The following is a 12272-nucleotide window of genomic DNA, read 5'->3' as shown; positions in this document are numbered from 1 at the left end:
GATTTGGACCAACCTAATTAGGGGCCAGCGAGGCCCATGTAAGAATTGTGTTGGGCTCAATAAGAGGCCCAAACAATGCCCCAAGAAGTCTCACCGTCATGGCACAGTCTTCGAGATTGTGTCAGGCGGTGGTACCACTAGTCTGGGCAGTTGTACCGCCCCTAGCAGGGTGCCAAGCAGTGGTATCACCAGTCTAGGTGATGGTACCGCCCAGCACTGCCCCCTAGGCGATGGTACCGTCGGACCTGGGCAATGGTATCGCTAGGGCAGTGTTAGTGTCAGACTAACACTGGGCGATGGTACCACCCAACGTAGGCGGTGGTATCGCCCGTGCCTGAGGAACTCGGGATGAGAAAGTTTTAGGCTCCAAGTTTGAATCAACTTGAAGCCTATAAATACTCTTCTCATCTCTGGTTAAAAGAAAAAAACACAGAGAGTTTAAAAGTAAAGAATCATTATAGAAATCTCTTGTGAGAATCCTCCTCTAGTCTAAGTGTTAGAATTATATTTAGAGAGGAGAATGAGTGCTTGTAAGGGTTATCTCCTAAACTTGTGAAAAGGAGAAGAGGGGTGTAAAAGGTGATTGACCTTTGACTATTGAAGGAAGGCCTCCAGTGGACGCCGATGACCTCAACAAAGGAGGAAGCCAAAAGTAGATGTAGGTCACGTTGACCGAACTACTCTAAAACTATCATGTTTTCTGGTTTGCATTTTATTCTTGCTATTATCTTACTGCAAACCTCTTTAAGTGCTTACTGCCTTCAATTTATTACGTACGCTTTCAAATTAAGTTTCCGAAATCGATTTTTCGTCGGAAATGATTTTTATCGTACGAAGTTTTTCAAACTGACGTAGTTTTTACCGCTGCACTAATTTACCCCCCTCTTAGTGTCGACCCCTGATCCTAACATAAACATGACTCAATTGATAATATCGAATATTATAAAGTAAAACTTGTGATCAAAGATTTTACTCAGAAAGAATGTATCGACCATAGTGACATATTTTCTCTAGTTTTTAAATCAACTTGTTAATAATCATTATAATATTAATATCCTATTATGATTTTAAGTTACATTATATAGATGTGAAAATAAGTTTTCTGAATATAGATTTAGATGAGAAAATTCATATAGAATATCCTAAAAGATTCATAAAGGAAAGGAAAGTTTAACTTACAAATTTAGAATATCAATTTATGACTTTAAATAGGCTTCTAAATAGTGGTATATAAAGTTGCATGATACTATTAATTTTTTTTAGATTTGAAAAAATATTATTTATATTTGAAGATAAGTGGGTGCAAATTTGTTATATTGGTTTATGGATGATATTTTTGTTTGTCACTAGTAATCTTAGTTTATTACATGATATCGGGAGACTTTTTATCAATAATTTTATGATGATTGATATAGATGAGATAGTTTATATTATTAGCATTGAGATATTTAGGAATAGATCTTAAAGATTATTAGGACTGTCTCAAAAATAATATATTGATCGAGTCTTAGAGAGATTTAGTATGCAGTTTTATTAAGCTAATAATATATCTATTACTGTAGATGAAAAATTTAGTCATAGCTAGTGTTCTAAAAATGACTTCAAAAAGAATCAAATAAAAATATTCCTTATAAATATATAGTTGAAAGTCTATTATATGCTTAAGCTTCTATCATATCAGATATCAGTTTTACAGTAAAAAATATTGGGTAGATATTAAAATTATCCATAAATGAAATATTAAAAGATTGTAATAAAGTGATAAGATATATGTAATGGGCGAAGTATTATATACTCATATACAATATATCACCTTCAAATGATGAGATTTTCAAATATTGATTCTATAAATTACCTCAAGAAATCCACTTTATGATTTATATTTATATTCTTTAGAGGGATAATTTTTAAGAATAATATAGTATATATTATATTATCAAAATAAAAGTTGATTTTGTGACATACTTCGAGGCCACTAATCAAGCTTTATGACTACGAAATTTAATCTCAGAACTTAATATGTAATCAAACTCATATGCTAAGTCACCGAAGATACTTTGTAATATATTACCGTAATTTTCTTCTCTAAAAATAATAAGTACTCTAGAAGTTATGTGTCGTATAGTATAAAGTGCCTGATAGTTAAAGAAAGAGTCCGATTAAATAACTAATGTTAATTGAGAATTTAAGTTTCACTGTATTAATTATTGATCTATTTACTAAGGCCTTATAAGCAAAACTATGTAAAGAATATGTTCTCATGATTGATCTCTCGAGCAACATATAAAACATGTATATTTGAGTAGATATCATAATTGACATATTTGCTTACGTAATTAAAGTTATTTATTTTTTCTATTCTGTTTACATTTATGTATATACATATTAGGGTCAAATGTGATAGTAGGATTGTTATAATAAGATAAATTATAGGGTTTATTATAGACTACATAGGGAAATACTAATAGTATTGTAATACATAAAAGAAAATATAATATTGATGAAATAACTATTATGACTCGCATTGGTAGTCGGATATGATATAGTATTATTGAACTTATTAGACTTATTGACCTATTTTAAAATTCATAGTTATATGTAAAATACTTAAAAAATTAGAATCTAATTAGATAAAAATATTTTTAAATATATATTTTTTATTTTATTTTAAATTTATTTTATATCTTATCAATTAATAAACCAAGTGAAAGAATATTAGATTATATGACTCTAATTATATAATATATATTATAGATCTGATTAGATTTTGATTACGATTATTAATCAATAAAAAGAAGTTTAATTATAGTAATATTCCCTAGGAGATACTCTCTTAATTATTAATCCGAGATCCTCTGCTCTCGCCTATAAATAGAAATGATATACTATAGGCTTTATATATATATATATATATATAGATAGAATGCAATAGAAACAAAGACAGCGAACGGGTTACCTACTCCTAACGGTCAAAGCGAGCCCTTTAATTCCATTCTTCATTCTTTAATTAAGAATGAATCAAATCTCCCCAAGTAGGAGATTCGACCTCATAGAGTTCAACCCCCGTTCTCAACCCATGAATAATATGAGTCCGAAGCTTCCTTCGTAACTCCCGGAACTTCTTCGTAGTGGCTCCGTTCCATGCCTCATTTCATAGGGAACCTCAAAGTGGCTCTATTTCATTATATTCCATATATATATATATATATATATATATATATATATATATATATATATATATATATATATATATATATATATATATATATATATATATATATATATATATATATATATATATATATATATATATATATATATATAAGAGATTAGGAATCTTCTCTCATGGTCCTTGTTCCATCATTTATAATGATCCTAAAAATAGAAAAAAAAAAAGAAAAAAAAAAGAATACTAGTTTTGTTCTTTTGCATATTGATATCTACTTCTTTTGGATCGAATGATGATATATTTATATATCAGAAAATAAATTACATCTAAAGATAACAAAATATAATCTTTGATATATAATTATTTGATTTTAAGTTTTAATATTAAAATTTTTTTATATAATAACATAATTTTTATGCTCATATCCATATTTAATTCTGAATGTGCCCGTGATGCATACTCCCCTCAATCTCCTATCTATGTCATGTCTTTCTCGCGTGGGATGTCCACTGCCGAACAAGCATTATATATAGTTCTCCATGTCAGCAAGATCTCAGGGACAAAGCTTCCTTCTCATCCCGACGCGAACTGTTCTACGTGTCTCTCCTTTAATTACGAATTAGGGAGTAGTCATGCCCATCAGAGGCCTTGTCTCACAACATCTTCATCTTTCTTTCTATCGCTCTCTTCTAGAAAGATAGATGACATTGACAACAATATCTAAGAACGTGGGGTGTTCGAGGGACGGCTATACGATGGGACAGAAGGCATATGACAACCCTAAATCATGTATGCTGACGGTGTTGGAAGTTGGACGGTTCTGCAATGGAATGAGTGACGAGACATGCATGCATGTGGTTGGCAGGATGATTTCGATTTGCAAGCCAAATTTAAGAGTCTTGCCTCCCTCGGCCAAAACCCAGCTTGTTAATTATGAGCATCAAAAGAACTCTTTCCAGATCTCATAAATGCATATACTACTAGGAAGAACTCAGATAATAAAGATGTTGGGAACAACTATACCTAGTTCTCTTCTCGAACAAGATACCGAGTTGGCAGTGGCTGCATCATTAGGAAGGGAACACCTACGAGTGACAGCTCCACCGTTCAAGAAGCTAAAACAGTGTTCAAAGGTAGTAGCACTTAACTTGTCACGCATGTTAAAAAATATATTATACGTGAATCTCTTTTTAAAATTTATTATATATATATATATATAATATTATCTCACAAATAATCATTATATTTATCAAGTATCTAACTAACACTTCGTCTCATAGGCTCTTCCAACAGTAGTTTCAGGTGTTTTTGCTAACTTAAAATTACAATCATACTATCTTAAAATAATATACTTTATAGCTTATGGAAACAGTTTTGAATGAGCACAAATGAGTCAGATAATAACAAATAAGAGTACAAAATTATTAGAATAATTAGGGATCATCATAAGTCATTAGGATGCATGCAATATACTTTCATATAATATTTTTCATAAATACAGTCAGTCATACATATGTACCTTAGAATGATTTGATATTTGAGTTATAATGTGTAATGGATACTACTCCCAACGAGATGAGTTTATCTCCTAATAATAGATAAAGAACCTATATTGTATTCCCAATAATAGATAAAGTAATGCATTCAACTATCATAATGGGGATACGTTTCCAAACTATCTAGTTGTCACATCTTGACAACTCGCTAATTCCTAAAGGAAATTATCCTTCAATTTATTGGCTGTTCTGCAATTGACAAAGATCATTTAGATCCTTTTATTATATCAAAATCATATGTCGTAACATATCATCATATTAGCATACCATTAGATGATCGTATCATCAACTCAATCAATCAAGCACATAATCATAAGATAGTAGATTATACTAAGAAGATGCTATAGGGGATTGGATCTAGTGAGTGCCACTGGCAACATGATAGGCTCAAAGCTCCTGTCATATGGGACACAACCACATGAAGATCTCACATTCAACCTAAGCAATTCACTCATCTGTCTATCAATCATGTATCAAGTATGCATATGATATACAAGATTCAATAAATATATTAACAGGGATGGAGGAACATCGATCAGATTATTCACCATGCATCAAACATGTACTTTCATGTATGAGATAATATAGATATATCAATACCAATATATGTCAATAGTGCAAGCATCACTAAGCATTATATACTTTAGAATAATTATATAATCCGTTTAAGAATTCTTTTTACTTGTTTTTTTTTATAGATCAATTATATGTGCAATATGAATCATGAGTCTAACTAGCCAAGGCCTGTACATCGTAAGCCATACAATGTAGGTTATATATCAAATTATGATTAATATATCATGTAGTCGATCGATTTTTTCGACATATCACATCTTATCATTAAACAACATCCTAAAAGCAAAGATACGTGACAATGAATTGTTAGGGACAGTACCTATAATCTAGACCTGTACCTTAGGCAAATAAATCTCATGTTAGGTGTGAATTATAAGTCTGAACACTATATCTTAGTCGAGCCTACACATCATGTGACAAACCTATTTAGGATGATTCACCTATAATAACATGACACTAACAATAAGTTACTTGTCCACATATGAACAGTAACGTCAGATGGATAAGTACTTGGGGCGGCAGGTCATGTTAGCTACAACATGTAGTGTGAAGTGCATGTTATATTAGGTTATACAACGTCTAACTTGCATATTATCATGTGAAGTCAGCTAGTCACTCGTGCACTCTTGGGTTACAAGTCGGGTAGTGTTAAGTGGGTGAGCTTATGCATTAAGGTACTCATGTTAGCTCGCATTTGGAATTGTAAAAGTATGGGCTGCAATTGCTATAGTGGCTTATTGTAATCCAGATGATCGCTATATAATGGGACATGGTCTACGACAGTTACAAGATCATGCTACATGTTCTTGTAGGTTGACAGCCTTTGTCCACCATATGGGCTTATGTGCTAACCCCTCCTAGTAAAATCAAATAGAAAAAGGAAAAAAAAATATTACTAGTCCAAGATTACATGTAACAAGATACTATTAATTCAAGATTAAATCAAATAAAAAGAATCAAGATGAAAAAGAAAAATTATATTGAACTTTTTTAGAAGAAAAAAATTTACGGAGATCTTGAACTATTCTTGGACCTCAACCCTATAGGCCTCAATACATAAGATTTGGATGAATCTACATAGATGACATCTATTTATAGGTGTGAAATATAATTTAAATCAAATTTTTTATACCTCTAACTATATTTAATCAACTTATTTAAAATATAAGATAATAATATAAGATTTTTTTTAAAATATACTTTAACTTTTAACACTCTTCCTTTAAATATATTTTTAGATAAAATATACTTTTAGAAATAAATTCCAGATTGCTTCCAAGATCTTCAAATGATATTTTGAAAAGAAATTGGTAAAGATATATGCGACATTATCTGTGCTTTTGACCTCCATGACTTTAATGACTCAATTTAAAGATACTTTGATTATCACACTGTAAAATAGATTATTTATTAATTTGATGACAAACATCCTCGATTAAATGCTTTAACCATATATATTCTCAAACAGCAAGTGAGGAAACATTGTATTCCGTGGTAAAAAGAGAGTTTGATTGTTATTACTTGCTATACCATAAGATACAAGCAGAACTATATAAAAAGACATGACCAAAAGTAGATCTATGATTATCCACCTCCTAGATCAGCATCTACGTAACCATATAATCCAAGATATATATCCGTATAAAATAATCCTAAATCAAAATGTTAGGACTCTAGTTAAGAGAGTCATAATTGAGAGAGACATTCATGTTAACCTACCTAGCCGACCCCTATTAAAAAGGTGAAGAGGCCGACTAGGGTTAGGAGATTATTTCTTAGAGAAGCATTAAGAGTTGTAAAGGAATAGGAGTCTTGAGTAAGAGTCATATTAGGAGTTGTTCTTAGAGAATCATTAGGAGTTGTAAAGGAATAAGAGTCTTGAGTAGGAGTCATATTAGGAGTTAGGGTTTAGAAGCCCTATAAATAGCCATGCATTTATTTTCTTTTAACAAGCAATAGATGAATCTTTTATGCAATATTTGAGTAATAATTTGGAGGAAGGAACCCCTATAGAGTTCCAAGGAGGCAGATCCCCTAAAGAGATCAACCCCAAGCTTAGAATCTATAAGGGTTCTAACATCTTGTATCAGAGCAGCGTTCTTGGCATCTCGCTGCCCTTTACAGCTATCCATCAGCCCTTCACAGCCGCCCAAAGCAATTCCCATAATTGCTTAAAAGATCATTGTCGAATTCCGCCATCATCTCCACCACTACGGATCATCCTTTGATCTCCCTGTGAATTATAATAGGTTCTGGTTTCGTACCTTACTACTGCTGTAATTTAGTTATCTTTATTTAAAAATCTAAAAAAAATTATTCCTATATTCATACGAATTTTTTTCGTCGCAAAAGTTATCATCTTTGCGAACGAAGGATTGTTGTAGAAAATTTCAACTGCATATTGTTGCCTTAACCGATCTATTTGCAACCCTTTTTGAACGAAATTTCTTATACAATTCATAGATCATCTTGACTTTCATCTAAGATTGATCTATTGAGGAATTTATCTCTAAAAACATTCTTGTGTTGCTGTAAATTTTCATCGTAAACCGTTAAAAATTTTCGACGAGAATTCTGCTATCACAACTTGCATCAATTTCCTTGTTGTTATACTGCCAAAATTTTCTTAATTAAATTAGTCATCTTTGTTGTTATATAAATCAAGATTTTACTGTCAAATTTTCTCCTCAAATCTCTTGGTTTTTGCTAGAAATTTCATCGAGAAACCGTTGTTTCTTCGACGATAATTCTGCTCATACAAGATAACACATATATGTAGCAACTTCCATTGATTTCTATCAAACTTTTGCTGCCATCTATCATAGATCTAAAACTTTTTTCTCTAACCTTCATCTACTACCATCATAGCCTCAAAACTCCACTAAACTACACTCTCAAACTGCATCTAAAATAGCTACAAAATAAGCCTAAACTGTAGCCTACATCCACCAATCCACTAACCCTTTCGACCACCACTTCTCTCAACCAATACATGCCTTTAACCCAATAACAAAAGAGAGATCTTAACATTATAGATTTGGAGGCATATACTATGGTATCTGATGAGGTAATCAGTGCTAAATTTGAAGCCTTCGAGATGCGAATGGAGGATAAGATTCGGACTCTCTTTACCGAACTTAGTTTGAGCCGACCACTAAGCCCGAAGAAATCACATCAAGGAGAGAGCTCTAACCAATCACACTAAGCCCGAAGAGATGACTTCCAAGAGAGGGGAGGCTCTATGATTGATCTCAACTATCCACGCATGAGGGTGGACTTCCCTAGATAGGAAGAAGGAGACTTGATTGGTTGGATCTCGCGCACGGAACGATATTTTCAGTACCACAAAACCGCAGACGCATCTATGGTGGAAATTATGACTATACATCTTGAAAGGGAAATTATGACTATACATGGAGTCCTCTCATGATGATAATTCAAAGAAGGACTGTTGATCCGCTTCGGACCAACCGATTATGAGAACATTGATAGACAACTAGCAAAGATCCAATAAACCTCCACCATTTAGGAGTACCAAACTATATTTGAAAGGTTATCTAATCAAACTCATGATTGGTATGAAAAATAGCTATTAGAGACCTTCATTGAGGGCTTGAAACTAAAGATCCGGGGAGAAGTTAAAGCGCGACAACCATATACGCTTATGACAGCCATCTCTTTCGCATGACTTTAAGAGGAACGATTGAACCATGAAGCCTGGAGGATTAGAGCCGCTCCCTGACTAGCAAAACCAAAACTCTTAGCCCCCCCTATTATCAACCAAGCCTCTACACTAAAAAGGTTGACAAGAGAAGAGCTTCGGGAGCAATCTGCAAAGGGGTTATGTTGGCATTGCGACGAGCTGTGGAGCCGCGAGAATCACTATAAAAAAGGGAGACTTCTTATGATTGAACCAGTAGAAGAAGAGGTCATTAAACATCTAGAAAAAAACCTTAAACATGAAGAAGAAGATACGAAAGAAGAGCCACAACCGATCAACTTTATGGTACATGCACTAGTCGGCTACTCAAACCCGCAAATGATGAAAGTTGGAGGCCTCCTCACCGGTGCTACTTGTATGCAAGAAGGACGGAACTTGACGGATGTGCATCGACTACCGAGCTTTAAATGGCATCACTGTCAAGGACAAGTACCTAATACTAATGGTGGATGAACTTCTTGATGAGTTAAAAGGAGCTCGAGTCTTCACAAAGTTGGACCTCCGATCCGATTATCACCAAATTCAGGTATGTGAAGATGATATTCCAAAAACTGCATTCCACACACATAATAGCTATTATGAATTCTTGGTAATTCCTTTTGGAGTCACTAATGCTTCTTCAACCTTCCAAAGTCTCATGAACGTTATTTTTTGGAGCTTTCTTCATAAATTTGTGCTGGTATTTTTCGATGATATTCTCATTTACAGCCCTTCTCTTAAGACTATTTCAGTATTTATGGATTGTTTTGACGATCCTTTGGGAGAATACTCTTTTTGTTAAGTAGCTAAAATATAGTTTTCTCTAGTAAAAAGTAGAGTACCTTGGGCACATAATATTAGGAGTAGTGGTGGACCCAACAAAAATTGAAGTAATGCAAGGCTGGCCGAAACCTACAAATGTGAAATTACTGCACGGGTTCCTTGGACTAACGTGCTACTACCGAAAATTTGTTAAGGACTATGCGAAGATCAATGCATCTCTTACTTCTCTATTGAAAAAAGATGTCTTCCAATGGTCAGACAAAGCTTCCGCTGCCTTCGACAAACTTAAGACAGCCATGACGACGACGCTAGTGCTAGCGCTACCAGATTTCAACCGACCCTTCATCATTAAGGTCGACGCATTTGGAGTTAGAATTAGAGTCGTTCTTATGCAAGATGGTCGACCACTCACATACACCAGCAATGCATTATCTCCCTCCCATCAAAATATGTCAATATATGATAAGGAGATGCTCGCCATTGTGCACGTAGTAACGAGGTGGAGACCCTACTTGATCGGTCGACGATTTTAAATTAAAACGACTATAGAAGTCTTAAGTACTTTTTAGAGCAAAAAATATCATCCCCTAAGTAGCAAAAATGGGTAACCAAACTATTTGGATTTGATTATAAAATTATTTATAAAAAGGGGAAAGAAAACGTTGTTGCAAATGCACTCTCACGACTACTTGAGCAAGCTAAGTTTTCAGTCATCTCCCTTCCTACCACCAGCTTCCTCGAGGACATTAGGGAAGAATGGAAGAAGGATCCAGAGATTAGCAACATCATAAAAAAATTAGAGGATCCAAGTGCAATAGCCCACTACACTCGGGATTCGAGGGATCTACGCTACAAAGGTTGCATTGTACTTATACCTGACTCCCCTTGTATCAAAATCATCCTGCATGAAATGCACTCCACACCTTCAGCAAGACACTCTGAATTCCTAAGAACCTACAAAAGAGTAAAAAAAAAATTTTATTGGAGAGGGATGAAAAAAATTATTGTTGAATATGTGGCATAATGTGATGTATATCAATAGCACAATGGTGAAACAATGGCAAGTCCAGGGAAACTACAACCACTACCCATATCAGACTCGGTGTGGACTAACATCTCCATGGACTTTATCGAAGGGCTGCCACCTTCCAAAGAGTTATTCCGGATGTAGGACACTAAATTGAAAAGGAGTACGACGTATCACCCACAAACCGACGGCCATATGAATGTAGTGAACAGGTGCTTGGAGACAGCCCAAAGCCATCCACCAAATATGACTACCCAAGGAGAACTCCAGACCCAACTAAGTGTCATTATTGATCGACGGATCGTGACTCGACGACGATGACCCACTACTAAAGTGCTAATACAGTGGGCAAACTTACCAATAGAAGGTGTTACTTGGGAAAACTATGACGACTTGAATATCAAATTCTCAGAATTCATGAATCATCAACCTTGAGGACAAGGCTGATTTGAAGAGGGTGGGTCTGTTTGGACTCTAGCTAGGAGAGTCCTAATTGAGAGGGGCATTAATGTTTACCTACCTAGCCGACCCCTATTAAAGAGGTGAAAAGGTCGGCTAGGGTTAGGAGGTTATTTCTTAGATAAGCATTAGGAGTTGTAAAGGAATATGAGTCTTGAGTAGGAGTCATATTAGGAGTTGTTCTTAGAGAAGCATTAGGAATTATAAAGGAATATGAGTCTTGAGTAGGAGTCCTATTAGGAGTTAAGGTTTAGAAGCCCTATAAAGAGTCATGTATTTATCTTCTTTTAATAAGTAATATATGAATCTTTTCTGCAACCTTTGAGCAGCAATTTGGAGGAATGAACCCCTATAGAGTTCCAAGGAGGTCGATCCCCTAAAGAGATCAACCCCAAGCTTATAATCTATAAGGGTTCTATCACAAAGGTATAATTTATATATTTTAAAATTCTCTTTACTGCATTAAGATTTGACTTTCTTGAAGATTACATAAAATGATTTACAAGACCAACTTAAAATATAATATCTGATCTTGTAATTGTTAAGTAAATAAAACTATCAATAAAAGCACAAAAAGTTCGAGGGTTTTTTCAACTTAGTTTTATATTTACATAAAGTTGAGTAGAAACCTTCTTACCTTTATTAATTTTAAATCTTTCAATAATTTTCTTTGAATAACTTGTTTGAGAGATAAATATATCTTCTTTATATTCATCGCATTCGGACCAAGAAAAATATTAAGCTCTCCCAATATTTTCATTTCAAATTAGAGAAAAAAATTACTTTAAAGCTTTAAGATCTCTATTTCATCATTACTAGTGATGATCATATCATTCTTATATAGAAGAATAATAATGTGTAAACTTCTTTGCATTTTAATAAATAAGCTAACATATGAATAAGAAGAAAAATAACTACAAAAATATAAGTATTGAGTAATTTTTTCATAGAGGTTACTTCAACCCATAGAGGATCTTCTTGAACTTGTAAACATAATTTGGT

The sequence above is a fragment of the Musa acuminata genome, chromosome BXJ2-5 (assembly GCF_036884655.1).
Source record: "Musa acuminata AAA Group cultivar baxijiao chromosome BXJ2-5, Cavendish_Baxijiao_AAA, whole genome shotgun sequence".
Lineage (NCBI taxonomy): Eukaryota > Viridiplantae > Streptophyta > Magnoliopsida > Zingiberales > Musaceae > Musa > Musa acuminata.
Note: the sequence above shows the minus strand (reverse complement) of the source record.